This window comes from Petaurus breviceps, unplaced genomic scaffold (genome assembly GCF_028583685.1).
Source record: "Petaurus breviceps papuanus isolate PSGF00001 unplaced genomic scaffold, PetGlider_PUasm1.0 90925, whole genome shotgun sequence".
NCBI classification, from domain to species: Eukaryota; Metazoa; Chordata; class Mammalia; order Diprotodontia; family Petauridae; genus Petaurus; species Petaurus breviceps.
Genome location: NW_027187380.1, coordinates 37,968,924 through 37,982,276, shown reverse-complemented (window position 1 = coordinate 37,982,276; position 13,353 = coordinate 37,968,924). Strand labels below are relative to the sequence as shown.

General features: G+C 36.4%; 1 protein-coding gene across 5 annotated transcripts in view; it reads left to right on the top strand.

Moving 5' to 3' along the window:
- The first annotated feature begins 5,523 nt into the window (after positions 1 to 5,523).
- The window catches only part of ZKSCAN8 (zinc finger with KRAB and SCAN domains 8), a 58,941-nt gene continuing 51,111 nt past the window's right edge, over positions 5,524 to 13,353 (top strand). The window contains exons 1-2 of one of the 5 annotated variants that reach the window (XM_069076828.1): positions 5,547 to 5,764; positions 9,198 to 9,365. The gene's annotated coding sequence lies outside the window, so the exon portion shown is untranslated. Of the gene's footprint in view, positions 5,765 to 9,197; positions 9,366 to 13,353 lie in introns of all 5 variants that reach the window. The other 4 variants (XM_069076830.1, XM_069076829.1, XM_069076827.1 and 1 more) reach the window with 4 other exon arrangements.

The window sequence follows — 13,353 nt, the reverse complement described above, 5'->3', positions numbered from 1 at the left end:
TCTTTCTCTTTCCCTCTCTCCCTCCCTCTCTCCCTCACTTCCTTTCTTTCTTTCTCTTTTCCCAAAAACCAAACCTTAAACTGCATTTCACTCTGGAGTTCATAGATTGAATAACTACTATATGTCCCTGCCCAAGCACTAATCATAAGGTTATCTGACTGAGTGATTGATTGTTGTCCTTCATTCTTCCGAGGACCAAAATGGCATCACTATGCTAGAGTCAAATTTCATTGTGTCCAGGTGATCAGACCAATAGGAGCTTGGAATGCTCAACCACAGGTCAGGCACAAATAGTCCATTTGGAGTGGATTTCCTAAATTTGCACATCCTGCATTCTCTTTAAGTAGTTTCAGTTCTGCTTTATTCATAGAACACAGCATCTTCTCTGATGTGGGCACGCCATGCTGAGCAGTCCTGTGCTGGTGTCTCCCATGTCACACAATCAATTTCAAAGTTCTTAAGAGAGACCTTGAGAGTGTCCTATGTGAGTGCTTGCCATGTGTGAGTTCTTCATAAAATAGTCTTTTTTTTAATCTTTCAAAAATATTCATTCATCATTTTATTCTTTTTTAATTTTAATTAATTTCTTTGTTTCCTTTTAGTTTACAGGATTCAATTCCACAATTCCTTGAGTTTCACATTTTGTCCTCCTCCCTCCCCTCCCCACCCCAAGGCGGCATACAGTCAAGTATAGGATCTGTAAATACTTTCACATTATACATTAGTCAGGTTATAAGGACGGATTGTACCAGCTGGAATGAAAAATGGTAAAGAGAACATAAAACCAAATAAAAGAAGGAAAAAGATCAGGTATTTTTCTTCTACCTGGATATAAACTCAGTTCTTTCTAGTTCTTTCTCTGGATGCACATATTTCTCTCCATCATGAGTCTTTTGGGATTGACTTACATCACTGCATTGCTGAGAAGAGTCCAGTCTATCAAAGTTGGTCATCACACATACGTTGTGTCTGTAATTGTGTACAAATTTCTCCTGGTTCTACTCTTCTCACTTAGCATCAGTTTGTATAAGCCTCTCCAGGTAAATATGAAGACTGTCTGCTCCTCGTTTCTTATAGCACAATAGTATTCCATAACATGCATATACCACAACTTGTTCAGCCATTCCGCAATTGATGGGCACCCCCTTAATTTCCAATTCTTTACTACCACAAAAAGAGCTGCTATAAACATTTTTGTACATATGGGTCTTTCTCTCATTTCTATGATCTCTTTGGGATATAACCCTGGGAGTGGTATTGCTGAATCAATGGGTATGAAAGTATTTATAGCTCTTTGGGCATAATTCCAGATTGCTCTCCAGAAAGGCTAGATCAGTTCACAACTCCACCAGCAATGCATTAGTGTTCCAATTTGCCCACATCCTCTCCAGGATTTGTCATTTTCCTGTTTTGTTATCTTAGCCAATCTGACTGGTGAGATGTGGTACCTCAGAATTGTTTTGATTTGCATTTCTCTAATCAATAGTGAATTAGAGGGGCGGCCAGGTAGCTCAGCAAGCAAGAGCACCGGCTCCAGTGTCAGGATGACCTGGATTAAATCCAGGCTCAGATACTCAGCATCACACCCAGAAATAACTGGCCGTGTAACCTTAAGCAAGTTACTTAACCCCGATTGCTTAAAAAAAAATAGTGAATTAGAGCATTTCTTCATGTGCTTATAGATATCTTTAATTTCTTTCTCTGAAAACTGCCTGTTCATATCATTTGACCATTTATCAATTGGGGAATGAGTTGTATTCTTACAAATTTGACTCAGTTCTCTGTATATTTTAGAAATAAGTCCTTTGTCAGAGACATAAGTTGTAAAGATTTTTTCCCAATTTCCCATCTCCCTCTTAATCTTGGTTACATTGGCTTTGTTTGTACAGAAGTTTTTTGATTTCATGTAGTCAAAATTATCTATTTTGCATTTTATAATGTTCTCTAATTCTTGTTTAGTCATAAAATCTTTTCTTCTCCACAAGTCGGACAGGTAAACTATTCCTTGTTTTAGGAGGCTGCTTACAGTATCAACTTTTATACCTAGATCATGCACCCATTTAGACTTGATTTTAGTATATGGTGTTAGATAATGGTCTATGCCCAGTTTCTGCCATACTATATTCCAGTTTTCCCAGCAGTTTTTGTCAAATAGTGAGTTCTTATCCCAAAAACCAGGGTCTGGGTGTTTATCAAATAATAGATTACTATAGTCATTGACTTCTGAATCTAATGTGCCTAATCTATTCCATTGATGTACTCCTCTATTCCTCAGCCAGTACCAAGTAGTTTTGATGACTGCTGCTTTATAATACGATTGAAATATGGTATAGCTAGTTCACCTTCCCTAGCTTTTCTTTTCATTAATTCCTTTGATATTCTGGACCGTTTATTCTTCCAAATGAATTTTGTTACTATTTTTTCTAGCTCTATAAAGAAGTTTTTTGGTAAATTAATTGGTGGGGCACTAAATATATAATTTAATTTAGGTAAAATTGTCATTTTTATTATATTAGCTCGACCCAGCCACGAGCAATTGATATTTTTCCAATTAGTTAGATCTGACTTTATTTGTGTGAAAAGTGTTTTGTAGTTATGGTCATATAAGTCCTGGGTTTGTTTTGGCAGGTAGATTCCCAAATATTTTATAATGTCTACAGTAACTTTAAATGGGATTTCTCTTTCTATCTCTTGCTGTTGAATTTCATTGGAAATATATAGGAATGCCGAGGATTTATGTGGGTTTATTTTATATCCTGCAACTTTGCCTAAAATAGTCTTTTTGGCAAGCATACATTTGGCATTTGAACAACATAGCTAACCCATTAGAGTTGTGCTCTCTGAAGCAGAATTTGAATGCTTAACAGTTTAGCTCGAGTAAGGACCTCAGTGTCTGGTATCTTTTCCTGCCAGGTAATCTTCAGAATCTTCCTAAGACAATTCAAATGGAAGTACTTCAGTTTCCTGGCATGGCGCTGGTAAACTGTCTAGGTTTCATAGGCATACAACAATGAGGTCAGCACAATGACTCTATTTGAGTCACAATGATCTTCAATTTAGTAGTCAGTCTTCTCTGTCACACTTTCCTTTGGAGTCTCCCAAACACTGAGCCAGCTCTGGCAGTGGGTTGTGTCAACCTCAATATCAATGTGTACATCCCTGGTAAGAACACTACCAAGGTAAGTGAACTTATCCATATCATTCAAAACTTCTCCATTTGCTGCAGCCAGTGGTATAGTGGTGGCTGATGGAGCACCTGTGTTTTTTGTTTGGGTTTTTTTTTTTTTTTGGTGTTGTTAGGCCAAAATTAGCACAAGCAGCACAGAATTGACCCATGTTACATATCTATGGCCTACAGCATAGCCAAATAAGTGTTTTTGGAATGCCTAGATGCAGAATCATAGTACCTTAGTGGTGGAAGGGTGCATCTAGTAGTCTAATCTACTAGTGTAACTCATCCAAATGGAGGCAATTAGAGCACTGGATTTGGAGTCAGGGAGATCTGAATTCAAATTCAGCCTCAAACACTTAATAGCAATGTAATCATGGGCAAGTCACTTAACCACTGCCTGCCTTAGTTTACTTAGTTTCCTTAATGTGGATAAGAATAGTATCTGCTTCTTAGAGTTGTTGTGAAGATCAAATGTAATAATATTTTTAAAGTGCTTTACAGAACTTAAAGTGCTATGTAAAATGCTAACTACTAATCTTATTAATAATTTCCTCCTGCCAATGAAGGAGTTGAAGCCCAGGGGAGTTTAAGGGCCCTATCCAAAGTGGCACAGCTAGCTAGTGATTGTAAATTGTTCTTTCCACTATTTTTATTCATAATGGCAATGTAATCCATGTTATAAAACATACACTTTTAATATCATAAAATTTCAGGAGCTATCAAAATTGATAGTGGTAGGCAAAGCATGGAATTCAAACTGTGCCCAGCTTCTAAAAAAAATCTTTTCCCAGACCTACTTAATCTTAGTGCCTTTCCTATGTGATAATTTATAATTTGTCCTATTTACACAGATAGGTATATGTGTGTGTATGTAATTTATGTATCGATCTATCTTGTTTGTATATAATTTAAAGTTTGTCTTCCCCATAAGACTGAGTTTCTTGATAGCAGGGACAGTTTTTTGTCTGTCTTTGTAACCCTGGCACTTAGCACAGTGCTTGGCATATAATAAATTCTTAATAAATGTTTGTTGACTGACCGTTGATTGACTTTTCTCATAGCACTGTGAGGATAAAAAGTGAGATAATGGATTACTTACATATAATAAAGCTGTCTATGTTAACTGTATCTATTTTTTCTTTAGCCCATTCTACCTAGATTACTTGTTGGAACAACACAGAACTAGTTTTCATCTTCCATATGGAAAATCCTTCTTCAGATTAAACCTACTTAATAACTCTTTCAATTCTTGTATTAATATTTCCAGTACCATATTATCATTTCTATGTCACTCAGAGTATTTCCTTTCTCCACCATTTTCCCTCATTTTCCTGTGGACACTGGCAGAGAATCTTACCCAAACAGTACATACTTCTTGGCATTTTGGAAAAGATTCTCACTGATAACACTGGAAAAATTACTTAATGGGGTGATCCTGAGGTTTCCACTGTATTTATCAGTGCATATCACATTTTGGCCTTTTCTCCATTTGGAACCTTCCCAATATTTACAAATTCACTTTTGTACTACTTGGACATATTCTTGAATACCTGAGCAGAAAATATCTAAGATTAGGTCAGTTAGCTGTGGAGACCAAAAGACAATAAGTTCAGGATAAGTTATATTGAGGGAAGAGAGTTATAGTTGTGTATGTGTGCAGAAATAATTGCAATCAAACCCTGATGTGATATTATAGATGGGAACATCACTAGACTAAGATGTTTTAAAACAACTTCAACACATGGTTGTTAGAAAACATATAATTCTAAAGATTAGTCTATAAATGACAGCATCTCAGCCTGTACACTTTTCAGTGTGCATACGTGGTGTGGTTTTCACCATCAGTGATTTTTACATATTTATTGACTTTTATCAGTAAAGCACTGTTTAGGTGTGATTTTATTATTAAATGACATTCACACCATTAGTGGGGGGGAGGGGCTTGGAGAGAGAGAGACAAAAATAGGTGTGAGTTAAGCCGGCAGTCAATTAACATTTATTAAAGGCCCCTCCTGTGTCAGGCTGGGGAGCTAAGTGCTCCACATACAAAGAAAGACAAAAGGCAGCTCATGCTATCAGGAGCTCGAGATCAAATGGAGACAACAAATATTTACAGGTAAATGGGAAATAAGAGTGAAGGCTTTAGAATTAAAAAGGGTTGGAAATGGCTTCCTGTAGAGATGATAAGAGAGAGGGAAGAGCAGGAGGGAGGGAGGCAGACCGAGACAGATACAGACAGGGTGGGGATGGGGGGCGCGGAACTTGAGAATGTGCCTGTCCGTTTGCCAGTGTGTCAAACAGAAGAAAAAAAAATGGGGTCGAGAACTGGATTCGCTTCCTCTTTTCGCCTTCAGCTAAAACGGAAATCATAGAGTCGCCTAAGCCTCCCAAGGTTCCTAGAGAAAGTCTCCGGAAGTGCTCTCTAGGGGTCGGCTGCTTGTGATCTACTCCCGGGTGCGGCCATAGGTGTTTTGCGGCCTCTTTCTGGCGTTAGGTGCTCTTTGGGGCACGATTTCCCGGTCAGTCACCTTTACTTCTCACGCTTTCCTCCTTACCGCCTTCACACAATTCCGTCTGGGCCTGGAGTTCACGGTGAGTTGGGTCCAGGGTCCGGGCAGGGAACGGGCTTTGTAACCAGACGGACGCCAGTCCTGGGCGGGTTGCGGAGGATCCCTTCTCTCTCCATGGCCAGCCTTGGAGGCTGCAGAAGTGCCCTCTCCTCGGAGAGAGGGGCTCTGGGAAAGCCCATGCTGGAGTGCGGAAGCTGCGGACGACTCACCCGCCTCTTTTGGGTAGACAAGGCCCGTCTCTGGTGCTGGGATCGGTCCCTCTTTTACCGGTTGGCTCCTTTGGACGTTGAAGAAACATTTATTTAGGGCATCAGCTTTCAAAGCGTTTGTGATTATGATTTCGATCCTAATAACAAAGTAGGCAGGTGGGTAAACTGAAACAGAGAGTCATCATTTAAGTGACTTGGAAAAGGTGCTAGTAAGTGGCTCATATTTTCTGTCTGGTGTTCTAAAGTATTAAACAGCCAACCCTCTCCAGGGAATATTGATCCTTACTGGCACTGAATAGATCAGTACTATGCTAATAAACTGCATTTTTGCCCTCACCTGTTTTCCCCACAGATCAAAACTCATATTCAAAAGAAGTTTTTACAATATTTTTAGCTTTATGGAGAGTTGGCATGCTATTCTGATATCTTTCTGCCAATTTTTTTTAATGACATTAAGAATTGTATCAACAAAATCAGTTAAACATACTTTATATGTTAAAGAACAGGTTATCAGTTTTTTATATTTTTTTGGTTCTTTCAGTAAATAAACCTTCGTTAAGTGCCTTCTGTGTGCCAGGCACTGTGCTAAGAGCTGGGGATACATTTTGCTATATTTTATATAATTTTTTTCTTTTTATGTAGATGTAATCAACTCTACCATAAGGAATTGACACAAATAGAGGAGAAGCCCAATTCCCGAACTCAAAGCATATGAATTACAAATTATAGATAACCGACCAAAATAATGTCCCATTTCAGGAATAAAGAAATTCAAATTAAAATAAACTCCTAGCCACAGGCAAACATTGTTTATCAGAATTATACTATGTGGTTTTGCCGAACACTACAAAATATCTCATTTTATTGTCACATCTCCCTGTGAGATAGTTACTACATATGGTGTTACCTTATTTTAGAGCTGGGGAATCTGAGACTAGTGTCAGTGTGGCATTTGATCTCTCTTGATTCCAAATTCAGCACTTTTTCTCCCCGAAATCACTTATAGCAGTATTATTTGTTAGATGTATATGTGTTTGTAGGTGTGTGTGTGTGCTCATATACACATACAAACCCAAATGTGCAACAATTAGGAAGTGGTGAAATAAATTATGCTTTTATTAATGAAAGAGAGGCAGTGTCCTCTAGTGGATAGAGAGCTGGCCTCAGAGCCAGAAGTAGGTTCAGGTCTTATCTCTTGACCACACACTGGCTGTGTGACTTGAGGCAAATCACTTAAACTCTCAGTGCTCTAAATAACTCCTTAAAACTAAATTGTTAAGAAGGTGCTGAATTGCACTGATAGAATAAGTTTTGTTGTCTAGAAATTTACTGTTAGCAATGTTGATTAAAATAAGCATAAGAAACATGTTAAGATCTATGTAAAATAACGCAGAGTGAAGAAAGAACTGAAAATATAGACTAGGTACCAGCTGGAGGTCCTGTCTTCATTGTTAGTTCCATATAAAAATGAAATCACAGGTTTCGTACATCCCTCCACCCCCAGAATGGATCAAAACTAAGACAAAATGTGACATTATTAAGAGAAGAACTACCCATAATTGTAATAGGTAATCATGGGTGTTTGGGCATTGTTTTTCTCTTGGTGTAGATGGACAACTATGTCCAGCAAGAACCTGGAGATATTTAAATTATTTACTTCCCTGAATCATTACACTATTCTTCAATGTCATGTATAGTTATTTTAAGAAATCAAGAACATACATATATAATATATATGTATACACACATTATATAATTTAACAATTTTTTAAACATTTTTATTTAAAGTTCTAAGTTCTAAATTCTGTCCCTCTCTCCCTTTCTCACTACATGAGATGGTAAGCAATCAGATGTAAGTTATACATGTGCAGTTATATAAAACAATTCCATATTAGTCATTTCGTACAAGAAGACATGAATAAAAGGAAAAAAATGAAAGAAAGTGAAAAATAGCATGCTTGAGTTTGTATTCAATCAATATCAGTTATTTCTCTGGAGTTGGATAGTATGCTTCATCATTAGTCCTCTGGGATTGTCTTGGATCATTGTATTGCTGAGAATAGCTAAGTCATTTACAATTCTTCATCAGTGTTGCTGTTAGGGTGTACAGTGTTCTCCTGGTTCTGTTTACTTTGCTATGTATCAGTTTATGTAAGTCTTTCTGGCTTTTTCTGAAATCGTTCTGTTTGTCTTTTCTTATAGCACAATAATATTCCATTACCATCATATACTACATCTTGTTTAGCCGTTCCCCAGTGGATGGGCATCCCTTTGATTTCCCATTCTTAGATGCCACAAAAAAGTTGCTATTTTTGCTATTTTTTCATAACCAATAGTGCATTAGTGTCCCAATTTTCCCACATCCCCTTGAACATCTTCCTTTTTTGTCATATAAACCAACCTTATAGGTTTATCACTATAGATTATCACTAATCCATAGTGATTTATAGCATTTTTTTCAAATGACTATAGATAACTTTGATTTCTTTGTCTGAAAACTGCCTGTTCATATCCTTTGACCATTTATCAATTGGGGAATGATTTGTATTTTTATAGATTTCACTTAGTTCTTTATATATTTTATAAATGAGGCCTTCATCAGAGATACTTGTTGTCAAATCCACCCCCCCCCCAGTTTTCTGCTTTCCTTATAATTTTGGTTGCATTGGTTGTTTGTGCAAAAAGTTTTTCATTTTCTATAACCAAAATGATCTATTTTACATTTTGTAATGCTCTCCATATCTTCTTTGGTTCTAAATTCTTCCCTTATTCATAAATCTGACAGATAAAATATTCTATACTACCTTAATTTGCTTATGGTATCACCTTTTATGTATAAATCATGTATCCATTTTGACCTTATCTTGGTGTACAGTGTGAGATCTGGCTCTTTACCTAGTTTTTGCCATACTGTTTTCCATTTTTTCTCAGCAGTTTTTGTCAAATAATGGGTTCTTGTTCTAAAAGCTTTTTGTTTTGGGGTTTATCATATACTAGAATACTGTGGTCATTTACTGTAATGTAATTTGTACCTAACTTATTCCACTGAACCACCACTTTATTTCTTGTTCATTTTTTAAAAATACTAATTTATTTTTAGTTTTCAACATTCACTTCCATAAGATTTTGAGTTCTAGATTTTCTCCCCCTTTCACTCCCCCCCAAAAGATGGCATACAGTCTGATATAGTGTCTACATATATGTTCATATTAAATGTATTTTCACATTAATCATATTGTAAAGAAGAATTGGAACCAGTGGGAGGAATTATGAGAAAGAAGAAACCAAAATAAAGAGAGTGCACAAATAATATGCTTTGATCTGCATTCAACCTCCGTAGTTCTTTTTCTGGATGTGGATAACATTTGCCGTCATGAGTCTTTTGGAGTTGTCTTAGATCATTTCTAAGAAGAGGTAAGTCTATCAAAATTAAATTGCACAGTGTTCCTATTACTGTGTACAGTGTTCTCCTGGTTCTGCTCACTTCACTCAGCATCAGTTCATGTAAGTCTTTCTAGGTTTTTCTGAAGTCCACCTGCTCATCATTTCTTATAGAACAGTAGTACTCCATTATATTCATATACCACAATTTGTTCAGCCATTCCCCAGTTCATGGGCATACCCCTCCATTTCCAGTTCTTGGACAGCACAAAAAGATCTTTTAAAAATATTATTGTACATGTAGGTCCTTTTCCCGTTTTTATGATCTCTTTGGGATACAGATATAAGTGTTATTGCTGGGTCAAAAGGTATGCCCAGTTTTATAGCCTCGTGGGCATAATTTCAAATTGCTCTCCAGAACAGTTGGTTCTTTCTTTCTTTCTTTCTTTCTTTCTTTCTTTCTTTCTTTCTTTCTTTCTTTCTTTCTTTCTTTCTTTCTTTCTTTCTTTCTTTCTTTCTTTTTCTTTCTTTCTCTCTTTCTCTCTTTCTCTCTTTCTCTCTCTCTCTCTCTCTCTCTCTCTCTCTCTCTCTCTCTCTCTCTCTCAGGGGAAAAACTCACCACCCTGAACTTGAAAAAATACAAACAGAAATTATAAGCAGACAAAAAGTATAGACAGAGAAAACAATAAATAAATAACACAGTTCACTAGCCTGTTGAGCTGCTATCTGACCATTACATCCATACAGTTAGTTCCCAGAGAAAGAAGCACCAACATCTGAATTTTCAAAGCTGGGGGCCTCAACAGCTGCCCAGAGTCTCATCTGACTAAATCACACAACTCTTCCCAAAGTGAACCCCAAAGCAAAATCTAAGGTCAGGATATATATAGCCTTTTCCAGAGTCAGAAGACATCACAACCCTCCTGACCCAATAGTGGTATTACTATGTCAAAGGGTTCCACAGCCGCTTGGGCATAGTTCCAAATTGTTCTGTAGAATGGTTTAATCAATTCGCAACTCAGACAACAGTACATTGATGTCTCATTTTTTTCCACATCCCCTCCAACATTTGTCATTTACCTTTTCTCTCCTATTATCTAATCTAATAGGTATGAGCTCAGAATTCTTTTAACTTGCATTTCTCCAATCAGTAGCAAGTTAGAATATTTTCTCATATGGCTATAGATAGCTTTAATTACTTCATCTGAAAACTGATTATATTTTTTGATCATTTATCAATTGGAGAATGACTCTTATTTTCATAAATTTGACAGTTTTCTATATGTTAGAGAAATGAGGCTTTTATCAAGGAAACTTCAAAAAATATTTCCATAGTTACTATTGCTGACTGTATTTCTCTCCATCCTATTCTCCTTACTCGCGTTTATTCTGTTCTCTCTCTCCTCTCATTGTGTCGCTCCTCAAAAGTGTTTTGCTTCTGATTATGCCTTACCTTAATCTGCCCCCCTTCTATGGCCCCCTCACCCCTTTCTCTTATCCCCTTCCCCTTCTATTTTCCTGTAGGGTAAGGTAGATTTCTATACGGCATTGCCTGTGTATCTTATTTCCAAGTTACATGTAAAAATAATTTTTAATGTTCGTTTTTAAAACTTTGAGTTCCAAATTCTCTCCCTCCCTCCCCCCCCATCATTGAGAAGACAAGCAATTCAATATAGGTTATACATGTGGAGTCATGCAAAACACCTCCATAATAGTCACATTGTGAAAGACTGTTTCCCTTTCCCATTCCTTCTTTATTTTATTCTCTTCTTACACCCTGTACGTCCTTGAAAATGTTTGCTTCTGATTACCTCCCCCAGTCTGCCCACCCCCACTCCTTATCCCCTTCCCCTCTACTTTCCTATAGGATAAGATAAATTTCCATACCCAATTGAATGTGTATGTTATTCCCTCCTTAATGAGAATAAGGTTCACTTGTTCCCTCTCACCTCCCCCCACCATTCCCTTCCACTGTGAAAGCTTTTTCTTGCCTCTTTTTTGTGAGATAATTTACCCCATTCTACCTCTTCCTTTCTCCTCTAGTCCTTTCCTCTCCCCTTAATTTTATTTTTTTAGATATCATCCCTTCATATTCAGCTCACCCTGTACCCTCAGTATTAGTCAAATAATGAGAAAGGTCTCAGGAGTTAAAAATATCATCTTGCTATATAGGAAAGTAAACAATTAAACTTTTATAAATCCTTTATGATTTCTCTTTCCTATTTACCTTTTCATGCTTCTATTTAGTCTTGTATTTGAAAGTTTTCTATTTACCTCTGGTCTTTTCTCAAGGATGCACGGAATTCCTCTATGTATATAAATATCAGTTTTTTTCCCCTCAAGGATTACCCTCAGTTTTGCTGGGTAGGTGATTCTTGGTTTTAATCCTAGCTCCTTTGACCTCTGGAATATCATATTCTAAGCCCTTCAATCCCTTAATGTAGAAGCTACTAAATCTTGTGTTATCCTGTTTGTGGTTCCATGATATTTAAATAGGTTGTTAGATGTTGGTCAATGCCTAGCTTCTGTTGTACTATTTTCCAGTTTTTCCAGCAGTTTTTGTTAAATAGTAAGTTCTTATCCCAGAACCTGGGGTCTTTGCATTTATCAGACAGTAAGTTGCTTATCGTCATTGACTTCTGTGTCTTGTGTACCTAAACTATTTCACTGATACACCCACTATTTCTTAGGCAGTACCAAGTAGTTTTGATGATTGGTGCTTTATAATTACAGTTTAAAATCTGGAACCACTGGGCCACCTTCTCTTTTATTTTTTCATTAATTCTCTTGATATTCTTGATCTTTTGTACTTCCAAGTGAATTTTGTTTTTTTTTTCTAGCTCTATACATAATTTTTTGATAGTTTGATTGGTATGGCACTGAGTAAATAGATTACTTTGGGGAGAATTGTCATTTTTATTATATTAACTCAGTCTACCCATGAGCAATTAATATTTTCCCAATTGTTTAGATCTAACTTTTTTGTATATGAAAAATATTTTATTGTTATATGTGTTCATGTAGTTCCTGGGTTTGTCTTTGCAAGTAGACTCTGAAGTGTATTATATTGTCTGTTATTTTAAGTAGATTCTTCCTATCTCTTGCTGCTGGACTTTATTGTTTTTTTTTTTAATTTCTCACATTTATAAATGTAAAATATCAACTTGAGGGAATTGTTGATATTTTAAAAACAATAGCCAAAGTTTAATTCAATTTAGTCAATATGAGAAATTTAAAATATTGCAACTTGGTTTTTACTTTCTGTTTATTCATAGTCTGGAAAAGAAAGATAATTTACATTCTTTCCACTTCCAAATATTTTCTCAATTTATAATTTGCCCAAAGTAGGTGACATTTCCTTAACTGTAGAAAAGGTAAAGCTTTTAAAAGCTGGAATGCATGTGACTTTCATAGTAACATAATTATTTAAGTTTATGATCTATCTTGATGTATATGTATACATACATATATATGCATATACATATATGTATATGCACACACACCTGCATGCATATATATCTACCCACATATATGAATTTAAGGACCTATCCACTACCCCAGACTGCTGTTTCAAACACATAAAACAATTTCATTATAGTGTGCTAATTGTGATGGTCCAGTGGAGAAGGACTAAGAGGGAATGATTTAGATGATGAATCAGCAACTGAGATGGGTAGATAGGAGGAGGGGGACCAGGAGAAAATAGTGCTACTAAAAACTCAAAGGTCAGGGTTTTGTCCTTTGGGACTCTAATGAAGCCTCCAAACCCCTTCTTAGAATAATGGCTTAAAAAATATAATTGAAATATATTCTTAATTTTAATCAAAGATTATTGAAAATAAAGATGTAATTTTTTTCCTCTCCAAGTTCATGGACATTATTCGGTTTTTAACCCAACAGTGTGGAATGCAGTATCTAAGGTGAGAAGGATGAGAACTGAGAAAAAACCACTTAAGAAATCCTTGGTAACTTTGCAGAAAACAGTTTCAGTTGAATGATGAGGTTTGGAAGCCAGACTGCA